Below are 18,519 nucleotides of genomic sequence, written 5' to 3' on the forward strand. Positions count from 1 at the left end.
GTTAAATTTGAAATGCTGGTTAAATCGGAGGCACACCAGCCTTATTATAATATTTAAATGGGAAAACAGCCTCCTGGGAGCAGGTTAACTGTCTGGCCCACGTCCCACCTCCATTAAAACTGGAAGTGGTGGGTTGGGGGTCAGGATTCAGTTTAACACTTTAACCTCCTGCATGACCCCAACCCACCCGTTCTTTGGGGCTTAAAATTCCCCCCAGTATTATTTTTTGAAGAAGTGACTGATTGGATAGATTGAGGGAATGCTGTTGTTGTGTATATGTATTTTTAGAAGGTGTGTTACATCAAGCTGTTTACAAAAATTCAGATGTATGGTATAGGATGAAATATAACAGCATAGATAGAAAATTGGCTGATTGACAGGTAACAAAGAAGTAAGGTAAATAAATCGAGGTTGCTTGAATTGGAGAAGGGTTAGAAGTGATGTACCCTAGGGCTTACTGCCGATGACACAAAAATAGGGCGTTTGGCAAAAATCAAGGAGGACCATAAAAGACTTCAGGAAAACAAAGACAGGTTAGTGGAAAACAGACAGGTTAGTGGAATGAGCAGACAGGTGGCAGATACAATTTACTGTGGAAAAATGAGACTTAATACATTTTGGGACAAAAAGTAAGGAATGGGAGGATACACTCAATGGAAAGACATTGAAGGGTGCGGATGAACAGAAACACACACAGGTTCAAACACATGATCCCCATAATACTCGAGTGCAGATAAATAAAGCCTTAAAAGGGATTTATAAATAGGGATATACAGTACAAGAGTAAAGTAGCAATGATAAAGTTCTACTATGCAATGGTTAGACCACAGTTAGAGTGTGTACATAGTTTTGGGTGTCCTATTAAACAAAGAACATTGAAGCCATACAAAGCGTACACTGACCAGGAAGGTGTCAGGGATGAAAGTTGTCATAATGGGACTATTTCCATTGGAGCGGAGAAGACCAAGAGGAGATTTAGTAGAGTTTTTTTTAATTATGAAGGGTTTTGATAATAGTAAATAGGAAGAGGCCATTTCCACTAATTGGGGAGTCAGTGAGGAGGGGATCATCAATTTAAAAGTATCATGGAGTGGGGAGAGAGGTTAGGAGAAATGTCTTTCTACAGAGGGAGTACGAAATGTTTCCCCACAGAGGCAGAGACCACTGCATATTTTATGGGCAAACAGGATAAATATTTGAAGCAGAGAAAGATACAAGGCTACGGGAGAACGCAGAGCAGTGTGATTTAGTTTTGATTGCTCTAGTTAAAAGCAAGCCCAAACAGGATAGGCCAACTGGCCTCCTTCTGTGCTGTAAACATCTATTATTTATCCCAGAGATTTTGCCTCCACTATCCTATCTAAAAGACCATTCCAGGTGTTAATCAGTGTGTGTGAAGTGCGTCCTGAATTTGTCCGATAATTGTAGTTTGAACTAGTGCTTCAGGTTAAACTTTTCTATTCCATTCAGTAACATCTTCAGCCTTGAAAGGAGGGAAATTTTTATAACCTTTCTTCATACTCAGTCGCCTGACATTAGGGATCAGCCTCACAGCCCTTCTCTGTACTGAAACTGTAATGACGGGCTGGATTTTGTAGTCATTACACTTGGCCACAGATTTTCTATGGGTTTTATACTGGAACTCTCAGTGATTAGTAATCCATTTCAGTGCGGAGCCATCTACATGGGATCTGGAACCTGTGTGACCAGGGCATCTCTTTAACCAATCAGATTGAAGAATTCTTAATGAGGCACACAGAGACTGAAGTCAGGAAGTGCAAGTTAGAATAGTTAATTCAATGCCAAATCATGTACAGAAAAAAAGTGTAATAAAGAAAGAACAATGGGATTAAGAAAGATAAAAGAAACTTAATATTTTCTAAAACTTTAAATCTCCAACAATAATTAAAGTCTAAAGGAAGGAATGAGACTCCACACTTGTAAAAGTTAATTTTCAGGGCCAGAGAATTGTTTGGCAGTAATTAAGGCGCATCACGGCGTTAAAAATTTACTTACACTGAAATGGACAAGCCCTAACTTTTTCTGGCATGTTTAGTGGGTAGCTATCATGTAAGTACCGCAAATTCATACCCTGCCATGTGATTAAATGCCGAGTCACTCGGCGAGATAACGGTATAGCACAGCTTCTGAAGGAGCAGGGCAACTCGGACAGCAACTTCCTGATTTCTACGTTTACCTGCGCATGTGTTGTCGCTGTCCGATTAACACTTTAATAACGGTGAGTTTTGATCGCCTCTGTTATTTTTACCGCAAAATCCAGGCCATTATGTATGCAGTTGAATAGATCCATTTAAATGTCAGGGATGGGATTGCTGTATAAAAAAAAATGTACTCCCACACGCGAGCGAACATGTGGAATAAAGCGCAAGCCATGGTGCGGTGCATCAACTGTTATTGTTAAGAGGCTACAAACCATTATGTGGTATTACAACCGGATGGAAATGGAAGGCTTAAAGCACTCATCATTTCAGACCAGAAGAAAGGTTATGGAAGCATGAAGAAAATGGAAACAGAATTTTGAACTCTATGCAACATCAACAAGCCTAGAAGACAAAAACAAAGTGCAGGCCAGTATTTTACTGCAATTGATAGGCGAGCAAGAAACAGAGGTGCATAATATGTTTATGTATGATGACATAAAATTTAAATGGAAACTGAAGATATTAGTAGAAACATTTCAGGAATATTTCATACCACAGAAAATTATTTACCAATCAGATGTTTAGTACCTAATTTCAAGTGCAAAGAGAAAGCACTGATCAATATTTGCAATAGATTTTGCAAACAAAAGGCCAAAGCTGGAGACTACAGATTTCTCGCAGACAGCCCCAGACAGAACTGCCAATGTCATGCCACTGTCAGTTTACAAGAAACCAAATACTGAATTTAGCAAGTCCAGTGCAAAGTTGGTGATATACTCGACATTGCTCAGAAAACGTAACAATTTGTTTGAATATTAATACATCCAAATTCTGGAACAAAGAATGCAGTTAGTCCTAGGATTTTGAGCATGCAAGCGGCTGGAACTAGATAAAAGAATCGATGCAGTTACTAACAATAAATGTCAAAAAGTGAGAGAAGTATGGTGCTGTGTGTAAAGGGTTGAGGTGCAAAGCAGGAAGCAAAGCATATGACCACAGCCAGATGCTTAACCAATCACGCATCCACCAAGGAAAGTTGCAATTGTACTTTGTGATAAAAATTGTGATGAGCTAGATAGAAAGAAGAAACTGTGTAATGAAGACAAATAAATGATGCGAGTGAGTCAGCAGCAGTCAAGCCAAACAGTGAATAAATGAGATTATGCTTAGATCCTAGGGGGAGAAATTTGGTATCGCCCCATTTGGGGCTGCAGTTATCGGCCAGGCGCCAATTATCGCCTCCGACTGCAAACTTGGCTTCTATCGCCCCTGGAGGTGATTGGAGCACTAAATCAGGCGCTACACACCTCTCTTAAGGCGCTAACGCCGAGGAGCTAGGCACTGACTCAGAACGCTGGCGAAGCTCATGTGATGTCAGTCAGCAATGGAACACAGACACAATCACAATGGCGGCGGCCAGTTCTTAAAGGGGAGGGTCGATCTTGCTCTCCATCCACACCCTGCTCATTGCAGCCTTAAACTCAGCCTGGAGAGACCTGTACATCAAATATGCTGGAACGAACAATGGAGAGGCCCAGGGAAAGAGCTCAGAGTGCAGCCCCCATAGTCTCTTCTAAATCGATGCAAGGAAGATCAAATCAAAATGAACCTGCAAAGTGCTGCTCAGTACCCAAAACTCCTTTACACAGCGTTCAATCTCTCCAGAAGTCTCTCTCTCTCTGAATGCATGGTGCAAAAATGTCGCTGACAAAAAAAAGGCAGGAAGTGGCCGCTTTTAAATAGCGCTCCACCAGTCCCTTCCCGACTGCAAAATGTTCCCCTCAACCTGTCGTTGCTAGTGGCAGGCAGAAAGGCAGGGGGCGCCACTCAATATCTGGTCCAGGGTGCTACCGGGGCGTTGAACGCTCGACTGAAGTCACGATCTGCGGGTGCAGGCGATCGTGGCGGTAGCATTTAGCGCCGCCGCAAAATGTTTGGTCAATTTCGTGAGTAGCACAAACATCGGCGTGCCCGGGCGCTAGTTGCTTTGCACCCTATTAGCACCAAGCAACCGAATTATTCCCCTAAAGATTTAAATAAAGTCATAGAAAATATCAAGTGCATACCTTAGAGGAAGTAGTGTTAGGGCTATTAAATGGTAAAATCACACTTGATGCAAGAACAGTTGGATGAAGACTAGTCAAAGTTGTGCACATTTAATAGTGGCAGATATGCATATACCAGATTGCTCTTTGGAACATTTCTGGAGCTGAGATGATCCCAATGTGTAATGTCACAGATGTTAGATGGCATTGAAGGAGTGGAAGTATTATAGATACCTCATTTGGGGCAAGAACAAATAGAAACCTAATCAACCTTTGAAAAACAAGAGAAGGCAACGTGAAGCTGACTATGTACAAATGCACATTCAAAATACAAGTCAATTGCAGCCACAAAGTCACATTGAAAAGACTCAAAACCGATGGAAAAAAAGGTAGTAAAAGTAACAAAAAAGATCTGCAAAATGAGTACTTTAGGATGGTGAACCAAATAGGCAAGTTCATGCTAATTTGTCAGATGTGACAATACAAAGTTCTTGTCCCTGCTTGCCAGAGAGAAAAAGCTGCTGAAAATACATCAAATCCACCAAGAAACTGAAACTCCAGAAGGTTGGAAGAGGTCATATTTCAGACTGGTATGTTGTCACAAATCATTGGTGGTTAGCCAAAGTCCAACAGAATACAGAAATAAAGGCCGCGATTTCACTGACCGAGGTAGCCGGGGTCGGTGTTGCAGTCCCAGCCCGCATCAACCAAGTGATTTTTCGTTGATTGGGCTTGTTAAGCCCGCCCTGCAAAATTTCCGGCCAATTAATAGGACGCGGGTCTGATGACGGGTCATCAGCCGGTTTCCTTAAAGGGGCCATGTCCACATTCATGTTGACAGTTCTGCTGTTAGTGTTCTACAGCATTGAGATGCTGCAAACACTGACAAGCACTCCAAAGAGGTGCACGGCTGCACCCAGGCTCTCCCGTGACTCCCTCCATATGCTTATGCAGGGAGTCGCAGCAAGCAGGGAGGTTCTCTTCCCTTCCAATGGGTGGAAGAGACCTCCCCAGGAGATCACATTGCACAGGAGGGCAGAAGCAGGGATGTCATCAGGAGGACCAGGCTGCAGTGGCGCAAACCTTTCAATGATTTGAGCAGATCATGAAACGTTACCGCCAAGCCACATTCAACCTCATCCTGCTGTGCCACTCATCACATCCCCATCACTCTGCCTTCCCTACCCTACTCCAGCACATCCTTACTCACACCAACTTACCTTGCACCTCCATCCATCCCTCTCTACCTACATTATCACTTCCCCATCTCACTAGCCACCCCTCACACTCACCCTCATCCGAGTCCAATCATACCAACTAACAACACACAAGGGTAGGCACTTGAATGTCTTATGCAATGTTCATGTAAAGTTTCTGTTAATGTGGTGTCAAACATCAAAATCTTTATTTTCAAAACTTTGCCTTATTGGACAGATCTGTGCTCACCTTTCAAAGTGTTTTAGTGAGTTCCAGTGAATGTTGAGACATAACTCTCCTCCCACAAATGTGAAGTGTGAAAGGAATGGCTTGGACATTATAGTGATGCTTTATGGTGCTGGTGTAGAGTGGTGTCAACCTGGCGCATCATGTGGCAGCCAGGGTGTACAGCGTCAAGTGAAGTAAATCTGGCCATGGTGTGGCCATCCCTGGCCTCCCGGGCAGCAATGTGGTCGGGAGCGGATGTCCTGTGTAGCATCAGGTGATTGCAGAAAAGGTTGGTGTTGTTGGTGGTGTTGGGGCTGATCGTGCTGGGATTCAGAGGACCAAGATGAGATTTTTTCCAAGGGCACCGATGTTGCTGGAATAGATGGCAGCTGAAGTTGAGATGACAGAAGCGATGTCAATGGTGAGAGAGCTTGCTCCAAGGAGGTAATAGTGGATAGAGAGTTTACTCCAAACACTTCCAAACTGCATAAAGCTCAAAAGTGTCTTGCAAGTCCTGAAGGCTCAAGCTTCTGACACTGGAAAGTGAACAGCTGTGAAATGGTAGCTTTCATATCATGCAGATTTTTTTTTGCAGTTGTCACCTATTCACAGCAAGGGGGAGACAGAGAACCCGATCTACTTACCTGATGTGATCGCCGAACGACGCGAGCCTCGTTAAAAAAGTGGTAAAATAGAAATAGGCTGGCAAAATAGTAGTTAACAAGCATTTAACTACTTAATGCCTCCCCCGCCGCTTAGTGTCGAGTCTGTTCTGAATTTGCAGACTCGACAGTTTGGAAACTTACATGGAGGCGGGTTCGAAGCGGGCTCCCAACCCGCTGTCAATCATTTTGATTTTGACAGCAGACCCGCCTCCAAACCCGCACTCTGAGTGCCGTCAAAATTCAGCTCAAAGTGTGCAAAGGCCAATGAAAGCAGGCTGTAGCAGAAAGTTGTGACTGATATTCGACTTTTATTTAAATCACTATTTAATAACCATTGACTACCTTTCAATGTTATTTTGGATTAATAAATTAACGAATACCAAGAGTTCAAGCATGACTGCACATTTCAAGCAGAAATTTGTTAGATAGTACAGGAAACTTTCTGGTATCCGGCACTGACGGGACCGAGCTGGTGCCGTACCATCAAAACTGCCGTAGAAACCAGCGCTAATGTTAAAACATATGGAGCTTTTGAGCTCCGTGTGAATCAACAAACCCTGTTGCTTAGCAACAGCTTCAAAACAGTCGGCCGCAGCTTAAAAGCGTCTCTGTAGCTAAGCAACAGCTTCAGCTAGACCTTGCAGAGCCTGACTGGAAAAAAAAAGCAACGAGAAGTAAAAAAAACTTACAGGAAACGGCTCCCGAATTTTGCCGGTAGATAGAGCTTTCCGGACATTTAACCTCCGGTTAAACAAAAGTTTCCTGTATATCCCAAATGAAATAATTTCAGATAATAAACTCCAGTTTACAAGTATGGGATTCAGAAAATTTAACAAAGGCTACAGATTCAAATACACAGCTGCATTACCAAAGTTCCCAGAATCTAAATCGGAAAACTGAGAAAGCTGTTCAAATTGCAAAAAGAACAAAGCAAAAGGCCAAGACACAGCTAGTCATGGCTGATTGTCATATTGTCTGGAGATGGTACAGCCTCACCAGCGTAACTGTTGATGGGCCATAAAACAAAAACAATACTTGCCACCCCAAAATGACTGCTCTAACCAAACGACATCAAAAGGAGTTTCACAAGAGATCAAGTACAACAGAAGTAAGCAAAAGTTGTACTATAACCAAGGATCTGCTGCTACTGGTAGGTAACAGGAGAATGCATGTATCCAAGCAAAAGGAATGGAAACCAGCAATTGTTCGAAGTTAGATGACAAGCAGAGAAATGGTGTAGGTAATCAACAGTTAAGATGATAATCACAGAAGAGGTCTTATCAAAAGGCCTGAAAGATTGGAGCCAATGTTAGAACAGCTGATTGAAGAAACTAAAACACCAAAAACTAAGCCTGATATTAGAAAGAGTGAACTGGAAACCAGAATCTGAAAGCCACCTAATAGATTAGATTTATAGGCCTCGATTTGAACCATGCCCCGGCAGACGGGAAAGGGTTGAAAATATCAGGGTCGGGCAACCCAACCCCATTCACATCAGTTTACATGTTTAGAAACCAAATCAGGCCATCGACGAGGCTCCCACAAAAGAGACAGGTCGGGGCCTAATTAACATTCAAAAGTCACGGCCCAATGAAATCATAGGTGCCGTGACTTAAACTTAATTGTAGGTCAGGGGGAGACTGGGTTCATCGCCCGCTACTGAGCTCCCCTACACCCTCCACACCGCCCCGTTAATATTGGTGCCATAGTATGCCATTACGATAAAATATAATAAGCCTCATGTAAATTTCAGAGTTTATTTGAATTTTGAGCTTAATGGAAAAAGGGTGATGTTGTGGCGTTACCACATTGGGGAAACACTGTGTATGTAGATAAACCTGTATAATCCCCTTTTAACTGCTGTATTCCCCTCCCCCCGCAAGACAGTTGCAAGCTGAGAGGAATAAGGCATGTTCAGACTTGCCTGCTGCTGAGAGAAGGAAAACCAATCAGGTTCCAGCAGGTGACCAATCCGTGAGTCATCACAGGTTCGCGGGCTTTACGAATTCAGTCCTGTATTGAGAGAGTTGGAGTAAAGACCTATTTCTTGAGCTCGCTGTGTTGCCTATTTCTTTACGCGGGAGACTGTAGCCTCCCACATTGGTGACCCCGAATGTCGGCGGCCGAAGCCCCCGACTCACGTAGCCCTACAGAGGCCAGCAACGACCAGACGGCAACCAGCAGCAGCCGCCCGATGTCGGCCGGCGCCGCGTCCTTGAAGCTCCCCACCTTCTGGGAACACCAAGCACCACCTTGGTTTGCGCACACGGAGGCCCAATTCACCCTTCGCAGGGTTCAAGACGATGAAGAAAGGTACCTCCACGTAGTCTCAGCACTAGCAAGCTCCACCGCCGCCGAAGTTCTCGACCTGCTGGGGAACCCACCACAGACCGGCAAGTACTCAACCATTAAGGGCCGCTTGCTGCAAGCTTACGGCCTGTCCGGGGAGGAGAGGGCCCGTAGGCTTCTTTCACTACCAGGCCTCGGCGACTCTACCCCGACCCAGTTGATGAGCCGGATGCTTGCGCTCCTGGGCTCTGAACCGCAGTGCTTCTTGTTTCGGGCCCTTTTCCTCAGCCTGCTTCCTCAGCAGGTACAGACTGCCCTCGCGGGGTCCCCGATCACGGACTGCGTACAACTGGCAGCCGCCGCGGACAAAGTCTTCGCCGTCGCCCAACTCGGCTGTGCAGCCGCAAGGCTCCCCGACACCACCGAGCGTGCGCCGCCACGCCAGGCCGCAGAACTATGCTACTACCACGCGCGTTTCAGCCACAAGGCCCAACGCTGCAGAGCACCCTGCTCTTTCGATCAAACCAAGATGGCCGCCCGGCCCAACGCACCAGCCCCGCGCCGCCGTCTAGGCCCGCTCGACCGCACCCCCGCCGCCACGATGGCCATCGGCACCGCAGGTAAACTGCTGTATATAACAGACTCCCTTTCAGGGCGCAAATTCCTAAACGACACCGGAGCCCAATGCAGCATAATTCCTGCCTCCCAGCTCGACATCCAGGCAGGCTGCAGCGGCCCACCCCTCGTGGCGGCAAATGGCGCAGCCATCGCTACTTTTGGAAAGCGACGGGCCGAGGTTTGTTTCAACGGCCAGCGATTTACGTGGGATTTCGTGACGGCCTCGGTGGCACATCCCTTGCTGGGCGCCGATTTTCTTTGCGCCCACGGACTCCTGGTCGACGTCCGCGACAGGCGCCTGATCGACGCAGCAACTTTCGCTTCACTGGCCTGCCAGCAGAGCAACAGCCCGGCCCTCGACGGGTCCTGCTCTGCCCCGGCGGATGACGACTACGCCCGCCTACTCGCAGATTTCCCGAGGCTCACACAACCGACCTTCTCAGCCGCGGCAGCCAAGCATGGCGTCGAGCACCACATCGCCACTACGGGACCACCAGTGTTCGCCCGAGCCAGACGCCTGGACCCAACCAAGATGGTGGTGGCCAAGGAAGAATTCACCACGATGGAGAAACTGGGCATCATCCGCCGCTCGAACAGCCCCTGGTCGTCCCCCCTCCACATTGTGCCCAAGCCGGGCGGTGGCTAGCGCCCCTGCGGCGACTACAGACGGCTCAACGACGCCACCACGCCCGATAGATACCTCATTCCGCACATCCAAGACTTCTCGGCACACCTAGCAGGAAAGTCCGTCTTTTCCAAGGTCGACCTGATTCGCGGCTACCATCAGGTCCCCGTCCACCACGCAGACGTCCAGAAGACGGCGGTCATCACCCCCTTCGGACTGTTCGAGTTCCTGCGCATGCCCTTCGGGCTCAAGAACGCCGCACAGGCCTTCCAACGGCTCATGGATTCAGTCCTACGGGACCAGAGCTTCCTGTTCGTCTATCTGGACGATATCCTCGTGGCCAGCACCAGCAAGGCCGAGCACATCGTGCATTTGCGCTCTCTTTTCCAGCGCCTCAGCCAACACAGGCTAATCATCAACCCAGCCAAATGCCAGTTCGGAGCAGCCCAAATTGACTTTCTCGGCCACAGAATCTCGCCAAGGGGAGCCATTCCCCTACCTTCCAAGGTGCAGGCGGTGGCGGACTTTCCCCAGCCCACCTCGGTCAAGGCGCTGCAGGAATTTTTGGGGATGGTCAATTTCTATCACCGTTTCGTGCCCAAGGCCGCCTCACTCATGCGCCCCCTCTACGAAGCCACCAGGGGCAAAACGGGCAAAGAACTCACCTGGTCCAGCGAGATGGCGACAGCCTTCCACCAGACCAAAAGCGCCTTGGCCAACGCCACACTACTGGCCCACCCCATCCCGGGCGCCAAGACCGCCCTCACCACGGACGCCTCGGATTACGCCGTCGGCGCTGTCCAGCAACAGTGGATCGAAGGCGCGTGGCAGCCACTGGCATTTTTCAGCCGACAGCTGCGCAAGAACGAGCAGGCCTACAGCACGTTCGACAGAGAGCTCCTGGCCCTGTTCCTGGCAATCCGGCACTTCCGTTTCCTCCTGGAAGGCCGACCATTCACTGCATTCGTGGACCACAAGCCGCTCACTTTCGCCATGGCCAAAGTAACCGAACCCTGGTCCGCGCGCCAACAGCGCCAACTCAACTTCATCTCGGAGTTCAACACGGACATCCGCCACGTCGCCGGCAAGGACAATTTGGTGGTCGACTGCCTCTCAAGACCCTCGCTCCACGCAGTGCACCTGGGCGTCGACTACGCCAGCATGGCGAGAGACCAGGCCACCGACGCGGAGATTCAGGCCCTCAGGACGTCAACCACCAGCCTCACTCTGGCCGACATCCACTTCCACGCAGCCGGCACAACCCTCCTGTGCGACGTCTCAGTCCCCTCGCCTAGGCCGGTCGTCCCATCCGCCTGGCGCAAGCAAGTTTTCGGCATCATCCACGGCCTCTCACATCCAGGGATGCGTGCGTCTCAGAAACTCATGTCCGCCAAGTTCGTCTGGCCTGGACTCCACAAGGATGAGAGAGACTGGACCAACACATGCATGGCGTGTCAGCGCGCTAAGGTCCAGCAGCACACCAAGGCGCCATTGGAGTGTTTCCCGGTGCCCGAGAGGCGTTTTGACCACGTCCACGTCGATCTGGTAGGCCCCTTGCCGCCGTCGCACGGTTTCACACACCTGCTCATGATCGTCGACCGCACCACCAGATGGCCCGAGGCGGTTTCCCTCGCCTCCACCACCACGACCGACGTCGCGCAAGCATTCGTCTCGACATGGGTGGCCCGGTTCGGCGTGCCGACTGACATATCCTCGGACAGAGGCCCCCAGTTCGCCTCCCACTTGTGGAATGCCATCACCGCCGGCCTCGGCACCAAGTTGCACAGGACACTAGCCTAACACCCGCAGGCCAACAGGCTCTGCGAGCGCTTTCATCGTTCCTTGAAAGCCTCCCTCCGCGCCAGCCTGGCCGACACCAGCTGGATCGACAAACTACCCTGGGTCCTCCTGGGATTGCGCACCGCGCCCAAAGAGGACCTCCGCGGCCGAGATGGTCTACGGCCAACCGCTCAGAGTACCAGGTGACTTCCTCCCCCTGACAACGGAGCCGTGGTCGGCCGCCAGACAGCTTTCCCTGCACCAGGACGCAGCCCAGCAATTCCGTTCAGTGGCCACTTCGCAACACGGCCCGCAGCCGTCCTACGTGCCTCGGGACTTACGACATGCAGAGTTCGTCTTCGTGCGCCGGGACGTGCACAGAGGCCCGCTGCAGGCACCATACACCGGCCCCTTCTCAGTATTGGAGACAGGGGACAAAGCTTTTCTTATCGACGTCGGCGGGAAGCCGGACCTTATTTCAGTAGAGCGCCTCAAACCGGCGCACCTGGACCTCAGCTTCCCGTTTCGTCTGGCTCTTGCCCCACGGCGGGGCAGACCTCCCGCGTCGGCGGCGGCCCCACAAGAGGACCAAGACACGCCAGAACCTTACTTCCCGGCCGCCGCCCCACCTTCGCCGGCAGCCTGTCCAGCCAGCCCACCCGCCAGACCAGCCGACGAACCAACCGGCCGACCTCCCACACAGCCCTCCTCACACACCAGATGGCTACTACAGCCGTTTGGTCAAACCTCCGCAGAGACTGACTTTTACAGTTAATGAGGATTCTGGGGGGGCGTATGTAACGTTACCACATTGGGGAAACACTGTATGTAGATAAACCTGTATAATCCCCTTTTAACTGCTGTATTCCCCTCCCCCCCGCAAGACAGTTGCAAGCTGAGAGGAATAAGGCATGTTCAGACTTGCCTGCTGCTGAGAGAAGGAAAACCAATCAGGTTCCAGCAGGTGACCAATCCGTGAGTCATCACAGGTTCGCGGGCTTTACGAATTCAGTCCTGTATTGAGAGAGTTGGAGTAAAGACCTATTTCTTGTAGCTCGCTGTGTTGCCTATTTCTTTACGCGGGAGACTGTAGCCTCCCACAATGTAATGATATGCATAAAGTTGAATGGAGGCATCCAGTGGTCAGAGATAGGATTGATATACAAACACCAGGTGATTAAGCTAGAATTTTGGAATAAAGCTCGGGATGTGTTGCAGATAGTGTCCAGAGTAGTGTTGTTAAAATAGATTACAAACCATTACAGCTTCCAGGACTTGGATGTTTCCCTTGTGCTTTGGGGACCGGGCATGAATTATACTCTGGCCAGAGTATTATATGCCTTTAAACTGATGGACTGAGACTAATATTCCACTGATCAGCCAGCATCTACCCCAGATAAATATTGAGCAGAGAAATAAAACACATACTGTGACACCGACAACCGTGTATAAGTAAACTGCAACTTGACAAAGCTGGGTGGTATTGTGTATGGGGTTCTGATGAGGAAATTCAGCAAATACAGATTTTCATGTAGATGGTGCATCCCAAAATGCAATGTGGCTATAGAGAGGCAGTATGTGAAAACCTTGGTTGCTGAAACAAAAGAGGAATACCTTGTATTGTTAACTTTGCCCTTGAAATTCAATTTATTCCCATATAGCAATATGGATGTTAGCACAGCTTGGGTCGACAGCAACTAACCAGCAGGTGAACTGCCTAGATAATCTGTGATCGTGGGACCATTAAAATTTTTCCTGCTTTAGGAAGAAGTTTGGGGCTCCTAATCAGTGTGATTTTTTTTCTAATCAGCCCCAATTTTAGTAGCTTGTCCATTTAACACGACCAGCACGGCAGAGGGTTGGGTCTGATTACACCAATGAATCAGAGTGACACGTTTGTTAAATGAAGAAAAGAGTCCTCCCAGATTATATCTGGAATCTGTAGTGATCTTTCTCGATATGTCCCAAATTCTTGCAGGCAGCCTCCTACCTGTATCCCTTGGGAGAGATCTAGTGAATCACTGATGCGAGGCGTGAGGTACACCAGATGTATAGAAGAATCCTTAACAGGAGCCTCTGGCCTTGAATATCACTTGAAAGAGTAAAATTCTGGAGTATGGGCCCAGGGACTCTGCGAAGTGCCATGAAAAGCTGCTGCTGAGCCAGGCTTTTGATATGGTCTTGGCTGGTTGACTCAACAATGATGAAACACTACCAATATATTTCCAAGTCAGGATGGTGCACAACTTGACAGGCAACTTGGAGGTGGTGGTCATAGAGTCATAGAGTTTTACAGCACAGAAAGAGGCCCTTCGGCCCATCGTGTCTGCGCCGCCCATCCATCCCTGTCCAGTCTAATCCCATTTTCCAGCATTTGGTCCATAGCCTTGTATGCAATGGCATTTCAAGTGCTCATCCAAATGCTTCTTGAATGTTGTGAGGGTTCCTGCCTCCACCACCCTTTCAGGCATTGAGTTCCACATTCCAACCACCCTCTGGGTGAAAAAGTTCCTCCTCAAATCCCCTCTAAATCTCCTGCCCCTTACCCTGAATCTATGCCCCCTTGTTATTGACCCCCCCACTAAGGGGAAAAGTTCCTCTTTATCTACCCTATCTATGCCCCTCATTATTTTCTACACCTCAATCAGGTCCCCCCTCAGCCTTCTCTGCTCCAAGGAAAACAACTCCAGCCTGTCCAGCCTCTCTTCATAGCTGAGGCGCTCCATCCCAGGTAACATCCTGGTGAATCTTCTCTGCACCCTCTCCAAAGCAATCGCATCCTTCCTATAGTGAGGCAACCAGAACTGCACACAGTACTCCAGCTGTGGCCTCACCAGCGTTTTGTACAGCTCCATCATAACCTCCCTGCTCTTATATTCTATGCCTCGGCTAATGAAGGCAAGTATCCCATATGCCTTTTTAACCACCTTATCTACCTGCTCCGCTGCCTTCAGGGATCTATGTACATGTACACCAAGGTCCCTCTGACCCTCTGTACTTCCTAGGGTCCTACCACTCATTGTGTATTCCCTTGCCTTATTTGTCCATCCAAAATGCATCACCTCGCACTTTTCAGGGTTAAATTCCATTTGCCACTTTTCCGCCCATCTGACCAACCCGTTTATATCGTCCTGTAGCCGGAGGCTTTCCTCCTCGCAATTTACCACCCCACCAATTTTCGTGTCATCTGCGAACTTACTGATCATACCTTTTACATTTTCATCCAAATCATTTATGTAGATCACAAACAATAAGGGACCCAGCACCGATCCCTGAGGTACCCCACTGGACACAGGCTTCCAGTCACAAAAGCAACCTTCGACCATCACCCTTTGCCTCCTGCCACTCAGCCAGTTTAGGATCCAACGCGCCAAGGCACCCTGGATCCCATGGGCTCTTACCTTCTTGACCAGTCTCCTATGCGGGACTTTGTCAAAAGCTTTACTGAAGTCCATGTACACCACATCCACAGCATTTCCCTCATCCACCCCACTAGTCACCCCCTCAAAAAATTCGATCAGATTTGTTAGACATGATTTATCCTTGACAAAGCCATGCTGACTATCCCCGATTAATCCTTGCCTCTCCAAGTGGAGATTAATTTTGTCCCTCAGAATTTTTTCCAATAATTTCCCCACCACAGATGTTAGACTCACTGGCCTGTAATTCCCTGGTTTATCCCTGCTACCTTTCTTGAATAATGGTACTACGTTAGCTGTTCTCCAGTCCTCTGGTACATCCCGTGGCCAGAGAGGTTCTGAAAATTAGTGTCAGAGCCCCTGCAATCTCCTCCCTTGCCTCCCACAGCAGCCTGGGATACATCTCGTCCGGGCCTGGGGATTTATCCACTTTTTGGCCCGCTAAAACCGCTAGCACCTCCTCCCTCTCGATGCTAATATGTTCAAGTATGTCACAGTCCCCTTGCCCGATTTCTATGTCTGCATCGTCTTTCTCCATAGTGAACACAGATGCAAAAAATTCATTTAAAACCCCGCCTACATCCTCTGGCTCTACACACAGATTGCCACTTTGGTCCCTAATGGGCCCTACCCTTTCCCTGGTTATCCTCTTGCCCTTAATATACTTATAAAACATCTTAGGATTTTCCTTTATTTTGCTCGCCAGTGTTATTTCATGGCCCCTCCTCGCCCTCCTAATTTCTTTTTTAAGTATGCCCCTGCACTTTTTATACTCCTCTAGGGCTTCTTCTGTCTTTAGTCTTTTGTAACTGCCAAAAGCCCCCCTCTTATTTCTAATGCATTTCTGTATATCCCTTGTCATCCAAGGTTCCCTTTGCTTGTTGGTCCCACCCTTGACCTTTACAGGAACATGTTGGCGTTGTACTCTCTCTATTTCCCTTCCGAAAGTCTCCCACTGTTTTGATGTGGATTTTCCTATAAGCAGCTGCTCCCAGTCCACTTTGGCCAGATCCTGCCTTATCATATTAAAATCGGCCTTCCCCCAATTTAGAACCCTTATTTCCGGGCCGTCTTTGTCTTTTTCCATGACCACCTTAAATCTCACCGAATTATGATCACTGTCGCCAAAATGCTCTCCTACTGACACTTCCACCACTTGCCTGGCTACATTCCCCAGAATTAGGTCCAGTACCGCCCCCTCTCTTGTAGGACTTTCTACATGTTGGCTCAAAAAGCTCTCCTGGATGCACTTTAAGAATTCTGCACCCTCTAAGCCTTTCACACTCTGACTGTCCCAATTTATATTGGGGAAGTTGAAATCCCCCACTATTATTACCCTATTATTTTCGCACTTCTCGGAGATTTGCCTACATATCTGTTCCTCTATCTCCCCCTGACTGTTTGGGGGCCTATAGTACACTCCCAGCAAAGTGCTTGCCCCCTTTTTGTTTTTAAGTTCTACCCATATGGCCTCATTAGAGGAACCCGCTAATATATCATCCCTCCTTACAGCAGTAATTGGCTCCTTAATTAATATTGCAACACCCCCTCCCCTTTTACACCCCCCTCTGTCTCGCCTGAAGATTCTATACCCCGGAATATTGAGCTGCCAGTCCTGACCCTCCCTCAACCATGTCTCCGTGATAGCAACAATATCGTACTCCCATGTGTTCAACAACAACTTCAGTTCATCCACCTTATTTGCAAGACTCCTTGCATTAAAATAAATGCCTTCCAGCCCTGCCATATTCTCTTTTGCCTTCACATATTTGCTCTGCCTTCCCAGCTGACTTGTTTTTCCCTCTGTATTTGGCCGTAAATCACCCCCTACTATAGCTCCACTCTGTACCCCAACCCCCTGCCAAGTTAGTTTAAACCCTCCCCAGCACTGCTAGCAAACCTCCCCGCAAGGATATTGGTTCCCCCCTGGTTCAGGTGTAAACCGTCCGACTTGTACAAGTCCCACCTTTCCCAGAAGCAGACCCAGTGATCCAGGAAACTAAAGCCCTCCCCCTTGCACCATCCCTTTAGCCACGCATTCATCTGTTCTATCTTCCTATTCCTATACTTACTAGCACGTGGCACCGGGAGTAATCCAGAGATTACAACCTTTGAGGTCCTGCTCCTTAATCCTTCACCTAGCTCCCTAAATTCTTGCTGCAGGACCTCATCCCTCTTTTTACCTATGTCGTTGGTACCAATGTGGACCACGACCACTGGCTGTTCTCCCTCCCCCTCCAGAATGCCCTGCAGCCGCTCAGTGACATCCTTGACCCTGGCACCAGGGAGGCAACAAACCATCCTGGATTCACGTCTACGGCCACAGAAACGCCTATCTGTTCCCCTTACTATAGAATCCCCTACCACTATTGCTCTCCCACTCTTTTTCCCCCCTTCCTGGGCAGCAGGAGCACCCCCAGTGCCAGGAAGTTGGCCGCTGCTGCCTTCCCCTGGTGAGTCATCCCCCTCAACAGTATCCAAAGCGGTATACTTGTTTGAAAGGGGGATGTCCGCAGGGGTTCCCTGCACTACCTGCCTGCGTTGCTCCGCCTGATGGTCACCCCCTGTGCTGCCCTACCCTGAGGCGTGCACAACTCGCTAAACGTGTTATCCACGAGCCTTTCAGCATCGCGCATGCTCCAAAATTCATCCACCCGCAGCTCGAGCGCCGCAATGCGGTCTACAAGTAGCTGCAGCTGGATGCATTTCCTGCACACATGGTCATCAGGGACACTGGCAGCATCCCTGACTTCCCACATAGAGCAGGAGGAACAGAGCACAGGTCTGAACTCTCCTGCCATGACTTACCCCTTTAATTTCTTTAAAAATTTATTCAATACCCCAGTTACAGGTATGCTCTAGGGCGCTTTATTTACCAACTATCCCCACTACACCACAGAAATTTAACACCACAGAATTCAAGCTTGTATTGAAAAAAGAGAAATACTCACCAACCAATCACCTACCTGCTCCCTGGTGACGTCACACACTGATTACTTTTTACCTCTCTCCCCGCTGCTGAGTTGGTACGCCTCGCCTCTCTCCGGTTTTTATACTGGTCTCACCACACTGCTCCCGACTGGTCTCGGGCCTCGCTGGTCGCCGGGTTTTCTCCCGAGCTCCTCCTCGCTGCTCCCGCTGGTCCCGACTGGTCTCGGGCCTCGCCTCTCTCCGGTTTTTATACCGGTCTCACCACACTGCTCCCGACTGGTCTCGGGCCTCGCTGGTCGCCGGGTTTTCTCCCGAGCTCCTCCTCGCTGCTCCCGCTGGTCCCGACTGGTCTCGGGCCTCGCCTCTCTCCGGTTTTTATACCGGTCTCACCACACTGCTCCCGACTGGTCTCGGGCCTCGCTGGTCGCCGGGTTTTCTCCCGAGCTCCTCCTCGCTGCTCCCGACTGGTCTCGGGCCTCGCCTCTCTCCGGTTTTTATACCGGTCTCACCACACTGCTCCCGACTGGTCTCGGGCCTCGCTGGTCGCCGGGTTTTCTCCCG

At 49.1% G+C, this 18,519-nt stretch overlaps 1 protein-coding gene across 5 annotated transcripts in view; it reads right to left on the minus strand.

Annotated features, from left to right (window-relative positions):
- The window catches only part of commd10 (COMM domain containing 10), a 119,378-nt gene that overhangs the window by 67,452 nt on the left and 33,407 nt on the right, over positions 1-18,519 (minus strand). The window contains exon 6 of one of the 5 annotated variants that reach the window (XR_015078234.1): positions 2,733-2,750. The exons of the other annotated variants lie outside the window; for them this stretch is intronic. The gene's annotated coding sequence lies outside the window, so the exon portion shown is untranslated. The remainder of the gene's footprint in view (positions 1-2,732; positions 2,751-18,519) is intronic. 5 annotated transcript variants of the gene reach the window in all.

Source organism: Somniosus microcephalus, chromosome 1, assembly GCF_052327205.1.
Source record: "Somniosus microcephalus isolate GS21.2 chromosome 1, FLI_Smic_1.0, whole genome shotgun sequence".
NCBI lineage: Eukaryota > Metazoa > Chordata > Chondrichthyes > Squaliformes > Somniosidae > Somniosus > Somniosus microcephalus.